At 48.1% G+C, this 12,853-nt stretch overlaps 1 long non-coding RNA gene across 1 annotated transcript; it reads right to left on the reverse strand.

Annotated features, from left to right (window-relative positions):
* Positions 1 to 3,225: 3,225 nt before the first annotated feature.
* LOC139597514 (uncharacterized) lies at positions 3,226 to 4,924 on the reverse strand. The gene is made up of 2 exons (XR_011681623.1): positions 4,696 to 4,924; positions 3,226 to 3,759 (listed from the first exon to the last, which is right to left on the reverse strand). It is a non-coding gene; the product is annotated as an uncharacterized lncRNA (long non-coding RNA).
* Between the last annotated feature and the right edge of the window lie 7,929 nt (positions 4,925 to 12,853).

Consider the following 12,853-nt stretch of genomic DNA (forward strand, 5'->3'; position numbering starts at 1 on the left):
ACTTTGACCTGGATTTAGGATTTAGCCGAAGATCCCCCAAATCCCCTTTACCTCAAAGCCACCTCGTGGCAAAGCCCAGGCACAAGGGGGTGGGACAAGCCTGGGGGCACATCCGACCCCGGCCACAGGGAAGGGACCACCCTGGGATCAGCTGATCCAACCTCGCTGCTCCCTCCCTGAGAGGGAAGTGGGGAAAGGGAAACGAGGGGGGAAGGAAAGGGAATGGGGACAGGGAAAGGAGGAAAAAGAAAGGAAGTGGGCAGAGGAAAGTGGAGGAAAAAAAAAACCTGGGGAATGGAAAATGGGGAGAAAAGAATCAGGGAAAGGGAAGTAACGGGAAAAGAAAGAAAATGAGGAAAGGGAAGCAGGGAAAATGAAAGGAAATTGTGAAAGGGAAAAGTGGGGAAAGAAAAGAATTGAGATGAAAGTGAAGGAAAAATAATGGAAGTGGGGAAAGCAAAATGGGGAAAAGGAAATGAGAAAAAAGGAAAGTACGTGGGGAAAGATGAAAGAAAATGGGGAAATGGGGACTGGCCCTGCCCCGAGCAGCCCCGTCCTCCGTGGCAGATGGGATGGGATGGGATTTACGAGGCACGGCTGCATCCAGGGAACCCCCTCTGACTCGGCTCCGTGGCTCAGCTGAACCAAAATATTCCATGTCCAAGCAAAGGCAGCCGGAGGAGCCGGGCTTTCCAAAACACACATTTCCGTGGGATTTGGATGCTGCCGTGTCCCCCGAGCCGTGTCGGGGCTGCCCCAGCCTCGCATCTCCTGGCAGGGAAGCAGGAGGAGCCGTGCGCTGGAAGGCAGCAGCTGGAGAGGAGGGAATCGCTGCGATGAGGCCACGGAGAGCGGCTTTAGGAGCCAAGGGGGAGGGCAAAGAGCAGGGAAACGCAGCTTCCAAGGAGAGATCTTTGAGGGAAAAGCTCCGCAGCATCTGCTTAGGACATCGGGCATTTCCCTCGGCAAGGCATTCCTAAATAATCGCCCTCCTCTTTTAACGCGAGCTGCATTGAGCGTGATTTAAACCTCCAGAAAAGGGAGCACCTGTGGACACAGCCCAGCCCCGATCCCAGCCCTGGGTCAGTCCTGCCGGCATCTCCCGGGATTGGGTTACCCCGAGTAATTCACTTACAGCTCACAAACGATAAATCCTGGCGCAGTTGGTTGAGGAATCCGGGCTGAGGAGCGATGGAAGTGAGTGATTGAATCCAAATGGCTCCACAGCCCCGGCCTGCCGGACTCACTAAGCACAGAAATGAACAATATCTCGGGGCATGATGAACTGCAGCCCTGGAAAACTGCTCCCCAAGTGCACCTTAAACACAGCAAGAGCTTTTTCAGGGACGTTTTTAGATAAATGTTAGAAGAAAAAAAGAGGTTTTCATAATTTTTCTTCCGTTTGGTGAAATTCGTGTAAGTCCTGTCCTTTTCTGCTGAGGTGGCTGGGGCAGAATGGTGGCACCAGAGTGAGCCTGGGGCTGCCCTGGGCACAAATCAGTTTGGCAGAGAAATATAGGGGGGTCTGCTGAAAAAAATCCTCTGAAAGGTGAATTCAGACACAGCACTAACTCTGAGATACTCCCAGTGGGCATCAGGCAGGACCGTGAGTCCCTGACAGTCCTTGGATGATCCAAGGTGCCACCTCCACATCTCCTGGCCAGCAGGAAAGGTGGGAGCTGTCCCATGGCTGGGCTCCTCTCAGCCAGGGTCACACTCCATGAGCTGCTGCTGTCAGGGATTTAGGACAGAGCAGAAAAGAGCAGGAAGCCACTAAATGCTGATATTTGTCCCTTATCATCAGACATTTGGGCTGGCTTTGGGATTTCTCTTTGTGTCCCAGCTGTTCTGAAGGAAGACTGAACATCCTCTGTTCAGCCTTCCCAGAAATAATCAGGGTTCAGGTCAGCACCAAGACAAGGATTTGGGACTTTGCTTCAGAGGGAGATGAAGATTCAAGGATGAAAACTCAGTGACTGTATGGGCTCTGCCTTGCAGGAAAATCCATATTTGTCTGACTTGTTCATCCATGTCTATGCCCACATTTCAGTCATTCCAGGAGTATCTGTTCCCTCCACCTGGGTGATTTCTTTGGGGACTGAGGGTCTGCCAGGGGCCCAGTGCAGCCCCCAAAAGCACCAGAGGGCCACCAGACCAGGTTGCTCCAAGTTCTCCAGCCTGGCCTTGGACACTTCCAGGGCTGGGGCAGGCACAGCTGCTCTGGGACCCTGTGCCAGTGCCTGCCCACCCTCCCAGGGAGGGAATCCTCCCCAGAATCCCAGCTCACCCCGCCCTCTGGCAGTGGGAAGCCATTCCCTGTGTCCTTTCCCTGTTTCTGGGTATCAGGTTCAGTCCTGGTGTGGTGACATTTGCACTGACAGAGTCACAGAACGGCTGATGCCGCTCTGGGGTATTTTCCCTATAAATAATCCACACTAGGGGTCAATGCCAACATGAGGGATTTCCTCTCTGTAAATCTCTGCCCTGTTCAGCTCCATTCCATGAGCCCCTGGCCCACACCTGGCCAAGCCCCTGAGCCCATGGGCTGCTTGAAACATCTGGGAAAACCCATCTACTGCAGCAAATCCATGATTTTTAGTTTAAATTCACAGGGCTGCACCTTAAATCAAAGGGACAATCAATCAATGGGATTTTTTCCCTTTGTAAAGACTCTGGGGCCAGAATTTAATGCAGAAAGTCAAGGGGGTTTCTCCTGAAGATGAAGTTTCTAAAAATGAATATTACAGCATTGTTTTCACCCTTATTGATTGTGTCATGCTGTTATTGCCTCCAGTCATTTTTTTAGGAAACAAATAAACAGCCAGGATTTGTCAGTCTAAGCAATAACCTATAGTGGCAGCAAACTTAATCTGGTGTTAATTAGGCTTGTGGAAAACTAAATCAAGCATCAGAAACCACAGATTATTTTAGGCTTCCTCTAGCATAAACACAAAGGCTTGAGGATCCATAACATATTATTTTTGTTGACAGTTTTCCACTTTTCCCCCAATTTATTTCATGGATCTGATAGGCTGCTCCTTGATTGCTTTTAGCTCTGTCTTCTTTTGGCCTCAGCGTGGCAGTTTGTTAATCCTTCCTATTTTTGTGTGTTTAAGCAGGATTACAAACTTCAAATACATTGTAAAAGGAACCTGTATACAATCTTTCAAAACCACTTAAGTGGGCCAATGACAGAAGTCCCAGCCCTGCAAGGAAATACAGAACTTTTCGGAAATCATCCCCGCTGTTTATTTAGAAGCCATTTTTAATTACTCAGCAGGAATGAATGAAAGAACTGGAAAATGGAGAGAGACAGAGGGGTTTACATTGAGTTACAGCTCGTGGAGAACAAGGCAGGGACGGTCAGGCTTTCAAGTCTGGGGAATTTTGGGGTGTAATTATGTCCTGTGGGTTTATTGACAGTCAGACAAAATTCAACTGCACATGTGTTGCAAATGGCAGAGGCATCTCTTGGAAGGCTCAGTGCAGCATCCTCTGGAGCATCAACAGGAATTTCTCCATGGAAAGGGTGGCCAGGCATGGCAAGGGGCTGCCCAGGGACGTGGTGGAGGTGGAAGGAAGGAGTGAACGTGGCAGCCTCCTGGTCAACCTCCTCATTTGCCCAAATTGCTTCCCAAACTTCAGCTCCAGAGTGATCCTGGCACCCCTGGCTGGGATTTCTCACAGAAGGTCCATCCTGCCAACGAGTCCTGATTTTTCCTGGAGTTTCTCTTCCCTTAAAAGCCAATATTAGCCTGCCTGAGAAAGAATGGAGTGTTCATTTATTGGGACAAGATGATCTTCAAGCTGATTTGCATTAATTTTGGAAGTAGGAATTTTTCTTTGTTCCTGTTTCTTTCCAGGAAAAACTGAAGTCATAGGAGAGCAAGCCATGCCTTGCCTGGTTTTGATCACTTGGAGGACTTAGAAGCAAACTCCTCAAAGTAAATATTTCCTAGGAAGATCATTAAGGGTGCGACCAACATGTAGGGAACAGCAACAGGAAAATACTGCTTTAAACCTAATCCCAGCCCATGCTGCATTCATTAGTGAATGACATTGTAGCTGGAACAGGAAAAAATAAAAAGCCAAGGAGCAGAATGATATTCCAATTGTTAAATGCTTCTGGATCCCTCCAATTATCCCCCATCAAATGGCAATTGTTCTCCATGTGTTTAGCAAAGGCAGAAGTTCTCACAGACACTAGTTCAGGTGGGCACAGAAGGCAGGAATGATGGTGCTCTGCTGATAAGCAGCCTGGGAGCTGTTATCAGTGACATATCCAACGTGGGGACCCAGGAAGTTACTTGGGACATGATGCCTTGCTCCCTGTGACACTAAGGAGAAATAATAATTTTCATAGAATCATGAAATCACAGGGGAGTTTGGGTTGGACAGACCTCAAAGATCATCTCATTCTACACTTTCCACTATCCCAGGTTTCTCCAAGCCCTGTCCAACCTGGTCTTGGACACTTCCAGGGGCAGCCACAGCTTCTCTGGGCACCCCTTGCCAGGGCTTCCCCACCCTCACAGGGAAGGATTCCTTCCCAATATCCCACGTAACCCTGAACCTTGCCAGTGTGAAGCCTGTCCTGTCATTCCTTAGCCTTGTAAAAAATGTACCAGGATAAAACTACCAAGAGAAAACTACCAGGATAAAATTACCAGGATAAAATTTCCAGGATAAAATTACCAGGATAACAGTACCAGCTGGACCAGCCCAGGAGCTGCTGCCTGTGCCTGGAGCTCCGGGAGATCCATGGCTGGAGGAGGTGGATGAGCAGGCAGGCAGCCCCCATGGGTGCTATCTCTGCTGCCCAGGACACCCTCCTGGAAGCCTGACAGCTCCTGCTTGCTAAAACCCAGCTTTATTATTAGCAAAAGAAAAAAAAAACCAAAAAAAGCAGCGGCACTGGGGGAGCTGCAGGAAGGGAGATAAGGAGCAGCTGCTCCCCTTCCTGCCCGGCCCCCCGGCTTTATCTGGCCAGGCCACGCTGCCTGTCCCCTCCAGGGCCAGGGACAGGTATGGGGACAGAGGCATTCAGGGGCTGGAGCGTGTTCAGAGAAGGGAATGGAGCTGGGGAAGGGAATGGAGCTCCAGGAGGGGCTGGGGGAGCTGGGAAGGGGCTGAGCCTGGAGCAAAGGAGGCTCAGGGGGGACCTTGTGGCTCTGCACAACTCCTGACAGAGGGGACAGCCAGATCTGCTCCCAGGGAACAGGGACAGGAGGAGAGGGAACGGCCTCAAGTTGCACCAGAGGAGGCTCAGGTTGGAGATCAGGAAGAATTTCATCCCTGGAAGAGTGGTCAGACACTGGAAGGGCTGCCCAGGGAGGCGGTGGAGTCTCCACCCTGGAGTGTTCAAAAATCAAGCAGATGTGGCCCTTGGTGGTGGAGTTTAGTGGGGGGATTTGATTTGATTGAAGGTTGGACTTGATGATCTTGGAGGTCTTTCCCAAACTTAATGATTCTATGATTTTTAATTACCTGATCAAACACCAGGTAACCCCTTGCCCCTGGTAAACCATTTTTTAAATCAGAATTTCTAACTGATGAAAAATCCTTTTGGTAATCATAAAGCTTTTTCTCTGCTTTGCATTGTTGGTACAATTCAAAATGAAGGAGTGAAAGAAGCTCCATGAGAGATTCCAGAAAAAAATTAATGCCAAATCCTACAGTTTGACAAGCATTTTTTGATACAAATTCACCCTAGCATGATCATATTGGACATGGACATCAGAAATTTGGGAATTTCAGGATATTTCAGAATTACCAAAGCTCTGAGTACTGCCCCAAGTTTTCAAGGGTATTAAATTAAACTTTCCCTGGACATGAGCAAACACATCCACAAGGCTATTAAAGAAGAAGCAGGGAAAATTAAGGAAGAACAAATATTAATGAAAAAACAAATATTAAGGAAGAACAAATATTAATTTCTCAATCAGTGACTTTGCTTTACTTTGCCACAAGATGGAGCCTTGAGATTAAATCATTTGTTTGAGGTTTGATGGGTATTTAAGAAAATTCAGCCCCATTTGAAGATGGAGGTTGGATTTGCTCAGATGATTATCTGTGTTTTTTTAATGAATCATGGCTTTCATCATCTCTAATTAGTCAGATATGAGAAACTATGAAGACTCTGTCAAAATGGGTGCCACTGGCATAACTCAGAGGAGGAAGATATTGAACAATGCAGCTTTTCTTCTGTAATAAGAATTCATGCTCCAAACCAGGTGATATTACTGGGAGGGAGGAAAGAGAGAAGAAAGGGCACTTTGTGGGGAAGCTGAGGCATGAAAGGGGATAAAAGAAGGGTATTTGGGAAGCCATAGCCTCTTTTTCTTCTTATTCACCTCCTGGTTCATGTTTACTTCTGCAAAATCCCCTGATTTTGTACCCCATAGTTATTTATGAGGTGCAGTGGGTAATGATCCATGTAAATGTTGTGCTGAGTTTCAGGGTTTGATATCAGCAGCTGAATTTGAGCCACCCCTCCCAACAAGATTATCCTCCCTGCCCCTTGCCATCAAGCACTTCTCCAAAATATAAAGCCTGAGTGCCTAAAATTTCATCTCTCTTTTGATTTCACTTCCCTTTGGCCTTTTTGTTTCACACAGTACTTTCCTGGTGGGTAGTTTTCATTTTCTAGTTGAAATTATTCTGGAAAGACTGGGAAAACAAGTGAGGTTTGGATTTTTCGATGAGGGCATTTGAGCTCTAGAGAATTCTCCTCTAGAGAATTCTCTGAAAGGGGGTTTACAAGAAAAAACCCCACAAATGTGTGTATTTAGGCATCATTCCTGCAAGAAGACTTCTTGGCATCCCCATCCCTCTGGCCTTCTGTCTCCTCTAGGTCATGGATCCCAAAGGAATGGTCCTGCTTGTGGATCAAGAGTGTCCCTGCAGAATTTCACCTTTGGCATCACATAAAATTAAATATTAGAAGGAAATTGTTCCCTGTGAAGGTGATGAGGTCCTGGCACAGTTTGCTCAGAGAAGCTGTGGCTGGCCCTGAATCCCTGGAAGTGTCCAAGGCCAGGTTGGACAGAGCTTGGAGCAGTCTGGGCTAGTGGAAGGTGTCCCTGTCCAGGTGGGATGAGATGCTCTGTAAGGTCCCCTTGATTCCAAACCAGTCTGGGATTATTTTTGGCTCAGAGGGGAGCAGCAAAGGCTTGAAATCCAGAGTGAGCAGAGAGAAGGAGGGGTTGGATCAGCACATCCACTGCCAGGGTCAGCCTGACCTGGATGTCAGCACTTGGAGCTTCCAGCCCTCCGGAGCTGCCACATCCTTCCCGCAGCCCGACCGCTGCTGTCTCCCTGGCCAGGATTTTGTGTGGAATATTCCCCAGTCCCTGCCCATCCCTAGCCAAGAGCACAAGTCCAGGAGCCTGTGGAGGCTGGGAAGCACATGGACAGGCAGGATTGGGCAGGCTTCCTGCAGCCTCTCCAGCCCTCGGCAGCTCCAGGGCTGAGCAATCCCTCTCTCGGGAACCCCACCCTTGGAGAGGTCTTTGCCTTTTCCAGATAAAGGCCAACACCCTTTCATGTGCTTTCTTGTACCAGCTCCTTTAAAAAAAAACAACAAAAAAAGAAGTTGTAAATTGTGACTCTGCTGCACCCAAACCTTTATTTCCAGGCACAGCAAAGGATTTTGCTCCTTTTTTCTAAGTGAAAATGTCAGCATTCCTCAGAGAGACAGAAATGCAAGGAGACAGGGATGGGCCCAGCTTGAGGATACAATTCCTGAGAATAAACAGAGCTGTGCAATTGCCCTCAGACCAGGGCTCCCACATGGCTGCAGTGACTTGCCCAGAATGGATCTCTGAATCATAGAATGGTTGCTCAAAACCCCACCCAACCTGGCCTTGGACATTTCCAGGGATGGGGCAGACAGAGCTTCTCTGGTACCCTGTGCCAGGGCCTCCCCACCCTCACAGGGAAGAATTCTTTCCCAATATCCCATATAAGGGAAGCCACTCCCCTTGTCCTGTCCCTCCATCCCTTGTCCCAAGTCCCTCTCCTGGAGCCCCTTTAGGCACTGGAAGGGGCTCTGAGCTCTCCAGAGTACTCTGAAGGGGAGAATGCTTTTAAGGAGCACTGGATTTTAAATTATGGCAATCCTTCCTTCTGGCTTTTCCCAGCACTGCCCTGCATCACTTTCCCACTCATGCCAGTTGTTTTCCTGGTCTCCCCAGCTCCATCTCGTGCCTTCCAACCCTTCATATCTCACTGCCCAGACTAATTAAAACCCAGGGAGCCACTTCATTAGGAAAGACCAGCGTAGTGGAAAGACCAATTCTAACATCTCCGTGATGGGAACCAGGACTGGGGATGCACCTTGGCCTCTAATGCAGGAATTGAACAGTAACTGCCTCAGCTCAGATTAATTTTCAATAAGCCTTGAAAGGAACCAGATCCAGCTGTACTAATTAAGATGAAAAAGCAACTCATCCAAGAAACTGAAGCAGGCAATTCCAAGGATATATTTTCTACACTGTGTATTTATTATTCCCTGTTGGAATACAGCACATGAGTGGAAGAATTTCTAATGCTGTATCAATTTCTACCAGAAAACACCACCCAACTCTGCTGAATGCAAGCAGGTTAATTTTAGGAGAACGATTAAATTTGGGTTCAAGGTGGCATCATCTCCAGGCCTCCAGTGTGACACCGAGTAAGGAGGGCACAGGAGGGGAGGTCACATCCTCCACTAATGGGAATATCCACTTGGGAAGAAGGAGGAGAAAATAACCCAGAAATAAGGTCACTGTTCCCCTGGCAGCCCCAGGGGACACTCAAGCAGCGCTGAGACTGAACTCATTTTCCTGCTGAGCCTGACAAGGATGAGGATCCCACTTCACACAGCAGCACAGGCAGCAGTGGAAGCAGCTCTAGTTTCTTTGGAAATATCAGAAATCCCAAGAGGAGAGTCTGTAAAGCATCTCTAGGGAAAATGATCCCGTGGGAATTCCCAACACAAAGATTCTGAGATTATTGTCACATGGGCCATTCAAGGTTACCAAAGCTGGGCCATAATTCAGTTTTGGTTTATCCAAGCATTACCAGGACATGAAACATTGCACCAGAACTGCCCAGAACTGTTATTTCTGTGGGATGCAATCCTTGGAGAAGTGGAAGTAAGCACTTCCTCCTGCCTCTTGGCAAGGTTCTTCCTTTGGGATGACTGCATTGCCACCTCAAAGAAACAGCTCCAAGCATGGAAACTATGGACACTTGGAAAGAAATGCCAAATTGTAAAGAAATTTCTAAATTGCAGAAAATGGGGATCTGTTTACTTGGCCAAAACGTCACATTGCTGGGAGCCCTTCATCTTGTACCCTCAGTTGAGTGGTAGGGGAACAGCCAGGGGTTAGAAATTGGGCAGTGGGAACATGATTTCCTCCACTACATTCGAAATTGGAAGGTTCTTAAGGAATGGAAATGGTGTCAGAGAGCAGAGCCCCCACACTGCCCCTCTTCAGGGCTGGCACTGGAGCAGCCATCCTGCCTCTGTGTCCCAAAGCTGTTCCCACTCATCCCCAGAGCTGTGCCTGAGACCTGCATCCTCCCAGCATCCCAACACAGGGCTGTGGGTGTGAATATTCCCATCAGTGCATAATACAATTGATTTTTAGTTTTTAAATATTAATTACATGAAGCAGAGACTCAGAACATTTTATTTAACCACTGTTCCTTGAAGAAGTGGTGGCCAAAGGGTGAAAACGGACTCAAACTGTGGCTTGGGAGACACAGGTTGGACCTCAAGGAAAATAAAACCAGTAGGAAGGGAGTGTAGTGCTGGAGAAGGTTACCCAGGGAGGTTGGGGACTCTCCATCCTTGGTGTTTTCCAAGATTCAGCTGCACAAAACCAAATCTAATGCTGGTGAAAGTTCTGCTTTGAGTGGGAGGTTGGGCTAAAAACCAAAAGAATTCTCTTCCAACAAACATTCCCATGTTTCTGTGATCTTAAATTCAGGCCAATGCATGTCTTTAATGTTAACTTGGGGAGATTTCAATATGCCCCAAATTGCTTTCCTTAAACATTCTTTTGAACTGGGAGCTTTCATACTAAAATGCAATAGAAGAAAGCCACTGATTTTTTGGGGATTTCTTAATTCCAATCCTTCAAAACACAAATGTTGTTCACTGCTGTCTCCTGGAGAATCAACATGTTCAAATATAGCAGCACAGGTCCCATCAAAGCCTTGTAACATCACCAGGTGTCTCCTCACTATGAAGAGATTTTTTGGAACAGGAAAAGAAAGAACCACAAGTTATTTCCCATATCATGCTGTGATATCTGTGCTACAAACAAAAAACACCTCCTGCACTGAAACCTGTGCTCTGTAAAAATGGTGTGGGCAGTAGATTTGCTTTTGCTTCAAATCAAAAGGCATCTTCTCCAAAGTAGGACATAAAAATTAACGAGCTTCTTAGGGTCTGTTTCAACAGATGTTTTCATACATGGAGTAAACGTGGTTTTCTGAGCGTGTGTGTGACCACGTTTGCTCCTGCCTGTGCTGTACAGAGGAAACTTGTGGCTCAGATCAGAGGCTTCCTGCTCTCTGCGTGGAGAAGAGGAAGCACGGGCCAAGCTTGGCAGTGTCACCCCGCAGCTGGCACCGTCCCCAGCAGCAGACACCACACTCTGCTGAGGCTCTGCCTCCCAGGGCTGGCAGACCCTGGCTCACAGATAAACATCAGCACAGGAGACCACTGCCACTTCTGCTGCTCAACAGAAAACCTGCACAACTTCACAAAAGCCCCATAAATCTCTTTAACTGACAAGATTTGTGCTCCGGCTCTGTTAGCACAGGTGTTCTGTGGGATTGCTATTTTTGACAGGCTTTGCACAGATGAAAAGGGACACCTGTATTCTAAAAAAAAGCACTCACAGGAGTAGATGAGGGTGAAGTAGATGAAGTTAACTTTCTGTCAGTAATTTTTATTTTTAAAGTTTGTATTATTTCTTCTGGTAAAAGCTGGCTACAAAAATTGGTAACGTGTTCACAGTGTTCACAGTTCAGGGCTGATTTCTGTTAGTGTTAATGAAGTTTGTAGAAAAGGCATCTCTGTAATTGAGTTATGCCTTTTTTAATCCCTGGATATTCCCAATTCCAGTTTGGATCCAGCTCTGGATGATGCACAGAGCTCTACTGAAGCCCTTGAAAGATTCACCTGTGACTTTTCACCCTTGCTCCAAAACCTTCTACAGTCTCTTAGAAGTACCTAATTACAGCATCTTGTACATAAGAAAATCCTCCAGCTGGAATGTGGTGTGGCCATAAATCCTTCATTCATGTCATATGAGCAGATGGAGCTGCTCCATATGCAGGTGGTATGCTGGAATACACACAGATGTAAACAAACCAAAGCAAGGCTCTCGTTTCCTTGGTTGTTTCCAGAGCTGCATCTTTGGGTGATAGAGCTGGGGCAGGAGCTGGAGCTCCAGGAGTGGCTGAGGGAGCTGGGGGAGATCAGCCTGGAGAAAGGGAGGCTCAGAGGGGACCTTCTGGCTCTCCACAACTCCCTGACAGGAGTAGGCAGCCAGGTGAAAGTTGTGCTCTTCTCCCAGGGAAAAAAGGTATAGGACAAGAGGAAATGGCCTAAAGCTGAGCCAGGTTGGACATCAGGAGGAATTTCTTCATGGAAAGGGTGGTGAAGCATTGGAAGGGGCTGCCCAGAGAGGTGCTGGAGTCCCCATCCCTGGAGGTCTTCAAAGAAACGACTGCACGTGGCACTCAGTGCTATTGTTTATTTGGCATGATGGTGTTTGGTCAAAGGTTGGACTTAATGATCTTGAGGTCTTGATGATCTTAATGATCACCAAGATCAATGGTTGGACTTGATGATCTTGGAGGTCTTCCCAACCTTAATGATTTTGTGACTCACTGGAAGACTTAATGGATGTTAAATTGATGATGCAAGCTCCCAGCAATCCTTCCTGAGTCCAGGAGCACCAGCTCTGTGGGTACTGCTTCCATTGAGGCAGGAAGGATCTGTCCCTGTGTGCACGGCCCTGTCGACAGGCACAGAGCAAACCCACAGGGAACAAGTCAAACGAGCTTCACCACCCACTGCAGAGCTCTGCCAGGGCACTGGGGGCTCTGCCAGCACAGCCCTGTGCATCTGGGAACGTCCTCACCCGGCCCAGGCAGGGACAGCATCAAGTTTTGGTCACCACAGCCAAACAAGACATTCCCATGTCCACACTCATGATAAACTGAGCTCAAACATGACTTGGGCACAGCAGGATCAAGCCTGGCTTGTTTGAGAAGAGGCTGCCCCTTGCTGCAACATCTGCATGTGTAGGTGTGGGCTCTCCTGACCTGCAGCATTCCAGCAGGACAGCAGAGCCACTAAAGTTCCTGCTTGAGCAGGGATCAGCACACAGGGAGAATGCTGAGGATGAAGGGGTGGCTTTTCTTCAGCACTTTTCCATTTAGGGTGTCCAAAAAGCAACAGCCCCTGTTCAAACAAAAACAAACCCAGCTTGGGGCTCCTCCCCTACAGCAGCCCCTGGAAGAGCTGAGCCTCTGCCAGCCCACCTGGCCAGAGGGAGAACTCCTGGAGTGGGTTTGAGGGAAAGCGTGCCTGAAAGGAAAGAGGGGGAATCCCGGATGCCACCCCTCAGTGCCAAGGCAAACACAAATCTCTGTCCAAAAACGTCTATTTGGCCGGTTCAGTAGAAGACACTCTGAGCTTTGAGCCATTGTTGGGTTTCCTCCAGCAGCAGAGTGTGGCAATGCTGTTACAGACCTGCCAGGACTCCGGGTTCCTGACAGATCTCTGCTTGCCTCACTGCAGTTACACCACAGGCACATTTGGCCCTTCCATCCTTTGGGGCTGCTG

Source organism: Agelaius tricolor, unplaced genomic scaffold, assembly GCF_023055355.1.
Source record: "Agelaius tricolor isolate 1412-34295 unplaced genomic scaffold, bAgeTri1.0.p SCAF_17, whole genome shotgun sequence".
Taxonomy (NCBI): Eukaryota; Metazoa; Chordata; class Aves; order Passeriformes; family Icteridae; genus Agelaius; species Agelaius tricolor.